Raw genomic sequence first — 7,822 nt, 5'->3', positions numbered from 1 at the left:
TTTCCCCGCCCCCTGCAGTTTGTGTGTACTTGAAGCTCATTCAGGTGGTGAAACCAGGTTTGTTATAGGTCAAGCGCAGGCAGGAGCGTATTCGCAAGCATCTGCCACGCTTCGGTACAAGCGTGTGTCAGTGCTGGCTCGTGGTGCTTCCTCTAGCCCCGCTCTCGTGTGCTGGCTGCAGTCTGGGTGAATTGGCCAGTTCTGCAAGATGCCCGAATGACGTCTGGGATAAACCAGCTCCCGTCTTTCACCGGTGAGTCTATGGCAGTTAAAAGCTGAACTCCTTTTCACAGGTCCTTATGCCACCTGAGTGTTTTCTACTTTTAACGTTTGGATGTTCAACATGTAACTCGCCATGCTTGCGAAGCTTTTCTGGTATATGCCACGAATGTCTGTAAACTGCACGTGTTTTTACAGAGGGGCGACAGTGAATATGTCAGTCTTATGAGTAATAGTGATCGTACGTGGCATGGAAACCATTGCTAAGCTTAGATTTATGTCTTTTGCTAAAATTGGCACATTTTCCAAGATGAGGTCTCAAACTTTCTTAAATTTGAGAGGTGCTGTGGGGTCCCCCCCCCAGTATAAATGTGTATGGCTAAAGACACGTTAAAAGAGGGTCGGGTTGATAACAGTGCATGCTGGCATATTAGCACTGAGACGTCGTAGCACTTTTGGAAAGATGGTAAATAAGGACTGGAATAATTCAAGGAATTTAATGGAAGTTATTTCCCATTAAATTTTAAACAAACAAAAAGTAGTGGTAGGATATATGTAATGCGAACATGACAATAATTACCAGTTCATTTCTTTGTTAAAACATTAGCGTATTTGCTTGGAAGCAGGCTGTGTAAACTAGTATTCATGATGTATTTAGAATTTTTTTAGGACTCTCCATGGTTCCTGTAATAGAATTATCAGGTTATTGACTAAGCAGTCATATCTGCCTTTTTATTATACATGTAAAAACTGAGCTTTCTTTAGCACATGATTTTTGAAGAAATGTACATTTCTTGACAGCTATATTTAGTCTGAAATGCTAATGTATTTTTGACTGCTTTTTAAACTATGCAGTAGTGCAGTCCATCTAAAGGTAGAACAAATTTCTTAAGCTTTTTTACTCTTACTTTTGATAGGAAACACAAATAACCCCCTTAACAAACATAAAGTGATTCCCCTCCTCTGCAGACTCTTTAAAATAAGTAGGAAGCCCGTATTATAATATTTATTTTACCTGCCCCCATAATAGAGCAACAGAAATTTAAAACAAATGCCATGTCATGCTGGGAAATGTAAATCGGGTGACAGATTTTGATCCTGACTCTGTGGGATACTACCAGCCTACTTTGCATATATCAAGAGAAGTGCACCGTGGCAGTTGAAGTCGAGCGGTCTTGTCAGTCGTGATGAACTTAACGCCTTGCCTCCGTGGGAAGCCTGTTGAAGGGCATAGGCATCCGCACGGGCCTGGAGGTGGCTCACAGCTGGAGCAGTCTGTGGAACCGGGGACTTAAAGCGTGGGGTTTTTATCTAAATGAGGATTGTAGAGAGACCTGTACGGTCCTTGGCTGTCTCAATACAGCCCAACTCAAGAGGATGTAGTTAAAATAAAAAAGGGGGGGAGGGGAGAAAAACAAGGCACGAAAAAGGACATACCTGCACCATTATAAACAATTCTAATAATAATCGGAACAGAATTTTTCCTTTGCCAGTTACTGGTAAAATTTGTTCATTACTGCACATTCTACAGGTTCTTCGTACAAAGTGAATCATCAGGACCTTTTATTGTAGTGGGTAGAATTGCCGTGGGGTGAATGCAGGAGAAATACTACTAGAAAAAACTCAGATGAGTCTCAGCTTCTGTGCAAGTCTAGTTAAAAAGAAAATAACACAAAAAGTGTGGCAGTCCTGCCACTTGGCTAAGTGCTTGATATAAGCTGAAGAATTCTGCCTTTGCTCCTTTATTGTGCTTTAATAAAAACCAGTGCTGCTGATGCTGCGTGCTGATTGGTATTTAACAAGCTGGTAGAGGTATCTTTTGGAGCAATGTTACAGAATGGGACAAATAAGAAACATTTGTTTCTTATCTGTGTTACACTTCTACTTTCCATTTAGTTGCCTTAATCTACCTTTTAGCCTTTTCCGTGGCTTGTGTGTTTCTCTTTGACAAAATAACCTTTATTTTCCTGTTGTACACTTCTTCCTTCCTCTGGGTGCTCTGTCATTCCCACCTGCTATTGTTTTTTCTCTCGGCCTTCCTGCTCTTGTATTCCTCTGTATTTTCAAAAGCAAAAATGTCTGTCTGTTGAGGACTTCCCATTGTCTGAGTACTCTTTACAAATACACAGAAAACACTGTTAAACGCTGCTTCCCAGCCTGTGTTTACCATTGTTGAGACTGACCGAAGTGGGATCTGTGACCGAGGGGGGACTTGCCGTTACAGCAAAGCCCCTCTAATAGCTGGCTTTGCTAAAAAGTGGCTTTACCCATCCTGCCAACCGTCCAGTGTTGTCACCGGTTTTGTCCCAGTGTTTGTCTGACCTGTGGTGACCTGGAGCAGGGAGCTTACTTTGTAGACAACCGGCTTTGCTAAAAAAGCGGTCGGTTTTGAGCCGTTATAGTTTCCTGAGTGTGGTGACCATAGGATCAAACAACTGTGCAAGGGTGGGAATGTAACCTCGTTCTTTAACCTGCCGCTGCTTTGGGTTAGCAGTGCCGCCAAAGCCTCCCTTAACCTTGTTAGTATAGCTCTGCTCTTGTTAGTGGCATGCCCGCATCTTGAGTGAACAAAAAGACTGGGTTTAATTTTTTGTATTTTATATACTTGCACTAGGACTTCTACCTGGGAAAAAAAAATATATATATATATTTAGCCCTGAAGTGGTCAGGCAGTTGGACTAAATGATCGTTGTAGGTACCTTCCAACTGAAATAATTCTATTATATCTCTCTCTCTCTAAAAAAAATGCTCCTAACTGGAATAACTGTCCAAGAACATGAAGCATGACTGCAAGTGAAGACACAACATTTCACTTCATTCTTGCTTGTAGCTAATTTTGAGGCCCTTAAAGTAGCATGCTTCACAGTGATAGACATGACAGGTGTCAGTAATATTCAAATATTTTTCTTGAATATGTTTTCAGTACTTCATTTAATTTGTCTGCTTTCTTATTAAAAGATGGCAAATGAGTATGCTCTACTACTACTTTAGTATTTCATGATTTCTTTTGACAATTGCTTGTTCCATTTTACAAAGGCCATTGGTGTAACTAGCTTTATTTTTGTGCAGGTCTTTAATGATAACGTCCCCCCCTCGCCCCCTTTGTTGGACTGTATCAGCTGGGAGGTTTTTTCAAAATATTGTCTAAAATACTTTCAAAACCAAGTTGTGATCTCATTTCATTGTGTAAATTAGACTTAAAACTGCCTCAGAATTAAGCATAAAGCTTTTGTGTCAAGGTAATCGTTAAGGGATCAGGACCCATCCACAATCCAAGCTGTAGCCTGCTAAGGGGGGGTGATAGCAGTGTTGGCATATAATCATGCTCTCTGACTGTTCTGATATAACACTGTTTAGCTGTAATGTAAATTTCCTGTACAGAGCGGCACAGAGTTACAGCCAAGAGATCAGTCGGGCAGAGCAGATGAAGAAATTGAAGCAGGTCAGCAGAATGTGTGGCTGTCGTTGCCGTAACAGTTGTCTTCAGCTTTGATTTCACAACTTGTGGAATAATGTTGTACCAAGTTTGGAGGAGAGGCTTTTGAGTGTTATAGCTTATGTGAATATTCCACTAGACAGGGAAACAAACTTAGGCAAGAGGATTCTGACAGCCCTAGATTTTTGAGGTACACGAGGAACAATCAATCATGCAGAAGTCTCTCTGTGATGAGTTGCGATGGGAAGAGAAATCTGTACAGAGAGGTAAGTGATGCTATTAATCAACAGCAAAAGAACTGTCTGAGTATTGGAAAAGGGTCAGAAACCTGGAGTGGTCAGGAAGGCTTTACTGGGAGTCGCATGCAGCTTTTCAAAAAGACTTGAGTAATGGTCTTGAAAGCAGGGAGAGTCACTGCAGATGGTGGCTGATGCCCAGTGATGCTAAGCAGATAAGGGGCAGCAGCCGAAATCTAGAAAAGATACTTCTTGATGTTGGATTCTCCTTCTTTAAACTACTGATTTGATTTATTTTACTGGTGTGTTTTTCAGCACCTTTGAGAGCTGCTTCCTTCATCTAGGGCAGTCTGTGGTTTGCAGGCTCTACTAATATATAAGGCAGCAAGGAGTTTAACCATAATAATGGAAGCGCGGTACTGCAGATTGCCTTTCAACAGAAGCTGAGCTTCGGCAGAGACTGACTGGGATATACCTTTTCTCTGTGAAAACTAGATGGGTCTTCAGTTAGGTTAGGGACCAGTTAAGCAATGTCACATATATCTGTTTCACTACGTTCCTTCTGGTGAGGCATATGCAGATTGCATAAGGTACGTTGTGGTGCTGCGTTTAAAAACCACAGTCTTTGCTTCTGTGCAGATCTTGAGCATAGATGAGTCTCAGTGTCAGGGCTGTTAAACTAATTAAAAAATTCATATTATGAATTTTATATTAAGTCCTAGCCAAGGTCACTCTTTCAGGAAAAAGTCCACATGTACGTGCATTTGCACATGTCGATGTAAGGTGTCAGGTTTTTTGCTATTAAACTGTTCTTCTAAAGAAGAACAGGTATAGCTATGGCAAAATATTGACAAAATAACCGTAACTGTTGGCAGGGTAACTCTTGATGTGGTTTGGATATTGGTTGCCAAGAAGCTCTTCATAGTGTAGACAAGTCTTGCCTATTTGTTTATATCTTTAATTTATTTCAGCTGGAGTTTGGCTGTAGATGGGGAAGGGAGGGCTTTGAAATGTGCTTTATTCCCTCTTCTCTTGCTAGCCGCTCCATTCTGGGACAGTAGTTGAGGTGCTTTAGGTAGTCCCTGGCATTTCATTTGTGCAAATACAAAATACAGCGGATATGTGCTGTGAACACCCTCAGCAAAACAGCTGAGGTATCTTAAACTTGTCCGCCAGCGAATCACAGTCTAGTTTGGGAAGATCTGCCAGAGGTGAGTGGCTCCTCTTTAAAACTTTGGAGTTGTGGGGGTTATTTTTTGCATTCCTTCTCTTTATGTTTGTGTCTTGTGAGTATTGAAGATCATGTCATCCAGTGAGTTGTCACTTAATCTGTAGAACCTACCAGATACTTAGCAGCAAGGAATGCTGTTACTCTATCCAGCTCTGGCATCATCAGTTGTTGTCTTAGCAAAATTCTTGTATTTGGTCTGATAAACAGAGAAACTTCCAGTTGTTTGTCTGCTGGGTGCTTCAGACAGTGTGGAAAACATGGTTGATGAATGAATCCCTTAAAATGAGACCTCTGCTTGGGTTCGGTCTACATTAATAGATTATTTTTTTACATAATTTTGCATAACATTTGAATAATTTTGCATTGTTAGTTTTAAAAGCCTTGAAGGGCTGTCAGGAAGTCACCAGAATCACTCTTTCAGTAGTTTGTGTACTTATCTCAGATTAAATGTTTTCTTTATACCTCATCTTTCAGATATTTATTTTGCAGACTAAATCCCATTGGAAACTCTATCTTTTTGGCTTCTTGAAGAACATTGAAGACTTGTGTCTGGAGCCAATGCTGACATTTTTTTCTTGTTCAGAACATCTGTGGCATCTGTTGTCTTTTGGGTCTTGGTTTCCTCTGGAGTGTATATATTTTGCACAGCTTACAGCTGTTGGGACTAACACAATTTCCTGCTTCTAACGCATTTGAAATGAATATTTGTAACGTATTGTTAAGTGCCCTTGACCACAGTGGTGATGAATTTGTGTTTCCATTATGCTCCAGATTAAGACTTTTAAATTCTACAGGTAGAGTAATAAACCTGCTTAAGTGCTTGTATACTCCTGGAGTATAGCTTAAGCTTTTCAGAGTTTATTATTCTTACTATTGTTTTTATAGTTGGACAAAACTGGGGTTTTCTTGCTTTTCGATGAGTGAATTATGCTTTTGTATATGCAGTGAGACAACAGGGTTATGCTAAAACACTCTTAGGTCAACCTTCAAAGGATACAGTTCTGTAAATATCATCCTTTTGTCTCAGGATTTCTACTTTCTACTACCAGGAGCTTTTATTATTACAGCTGGAACATGCAGAAATAATTTAGCTACCTCTCTGTGTCTTTAGCAAAGACCACTTCAGTGCATTTTATTTCCCTGTTTGTACTACCATTTTAGGTAGTATTCAAGGAATTGTTTAGAGTGGCTTAACGTTTGTTTGCTTTCTCAGAAATGCTGTCCCAGATTCAGTTCAAGTGGTTTCCAGGATAACTTTACTGATACTAAAATCCTTTCCAGTTCCCCTACCAAGAGCTAGCAAAACCTCGCTGCGTAACTGCGTGTGTGTCTGGGGGAAGTGCTGGATTTTTCTGTGTGTCTTAGTAAAAAGAGGGTTAATGTGAAATTGATGCTACCGGTACGACTGCAGGTGCTAAGGTGGACAATGCTACAGTTTAAAGGTCTGGATCTTTCTTGATGTAATCCTGACCTCACTTCAGAGGTGGAATATTTAGAGTTGAACTTTCTCATGGTTTTGAGGAGATTAGAACATAACAAGAACGACATATGGCAAAGTTTTTTCTTAGCTGCCGGTGTGTGTGTGGAGCAAACAAAGTTACGTAAATAAATGTATGCAGTCTATTTGATTTGATATGTTTGACTATTTCCTTTTTTCTTTTCCCTTCCAGCTGGTAACTGTGATCTCAGATACAACTCCTTCATGTGTGAGGGTCAAAGAATGAGTAAGAGCCTGTTAATAGAGGACGGTGGGAGTTGTAAAGAAGGAAAGACAGGAATAGAGTCTGCCTGAGCATTTTTCTGTTCAGCTCTGACAGTTCTGTAAAATGGAGCAAAGGATGAAAATGTTGATCCTGGCATTTGCTCTGGGCCCTTCTGATAGATTGAGTTGGATGATGGTAAATAGTCAGCTGGGAAGAGGTCACGCCCGAGTGGCGAACCTTCACAAACTTGAGGGTCTGAGATTCTGTGGAAGGGTACGATGTGCTAGCTGTAAATTAACCAACGAGGAGTATCGTGTCCTTGTGGCTGAACACAAGCGTATGTGTTTACTATGCAAGGATCCTTCCCAGTGTAACTGTCTAGGATGGAGAAAAGTGGAAGTTCATTTGAATGGCTTGCTGTGTTCATGGAGAACATGAGTTTCTAGAATTGTTAAAGCTAAATCCTGAATATTCAAAATAAAGTTAGTTTGAATGTATTAGATGAGGCAGTGTAGATCTTAAGGGAGTTACCTGCTATACTTGTTACCTTCTAACTGTTTTTTTCAGGGGCTGTAGGAATGTACCAGTCAAGGGAACTCTTTTGCTTCTGTGGCTAGTACAGAATGTTCTAAAACTTTCTTCTTTTTTTTTTTTTCTCCCCACTCTAGAGGGAAGCTTCTAAGCAGAAAGCTGAGGTGTAGATGTACAGCACACTGGCTGTTCTACGCAGGCTTCGTCACTGATGATGTAGAGTACTTGAGGTTTCTTGACATTAGCTCTCAAAATAGTGTTCCTTGCACTTGAGTGTTACTGGTATCCATGTGGAGAGTTAGCAGTAAGCGTAAGCAATGTGCCTGTAGCGTAGCAGGTAGCTTGTACAATCTGCAGAAAATAGATTTTTGATTCTTTTACATAAGATCTCTGTCTGAATTTGTTTTTCCCTTTATGTGCCTATATAATTTTTTTTTTTGTTTTATTTTAAGGATTGGACCTATCC

General features: G+C 40.4%; 1 protein-coding gene across 1 annotated transcript in view; it reads left to right on the top strand.

The window, feature by feature from the left end:
* The window catches only part of STYX (serine/threonine/tyrosine interacting protein), a 21,425-nt gene that overhangs the window by 5,518 nt on the left and 8,085 nt on the right, over positions 1-7,822 (top strand). The gene's annotated exons all lie outside the window — the stretch shown is intronic.

This window comes from Pygoscelis adeliae, unplaced genomic scaffold (assembly GCF_000699105.1).
Source record: "Pygoscelis adeliae isolate BGI_AS28 unplaced genomic scaffold, ASM69910v1 Scaffold314, whole genome shotgun sequence".
In the NCBI taxonomy this organism is placed as follows: domain Eukaryota; kingdom Metazoa; phylum Chordata; class Aves; order Sphenisciformes; family Spheniscidae; genus Pygoscelis; species Pygoscelis adeliae.
This window is presented reverse-complemented; position numbering and strand designations above follow the sequence as displayed.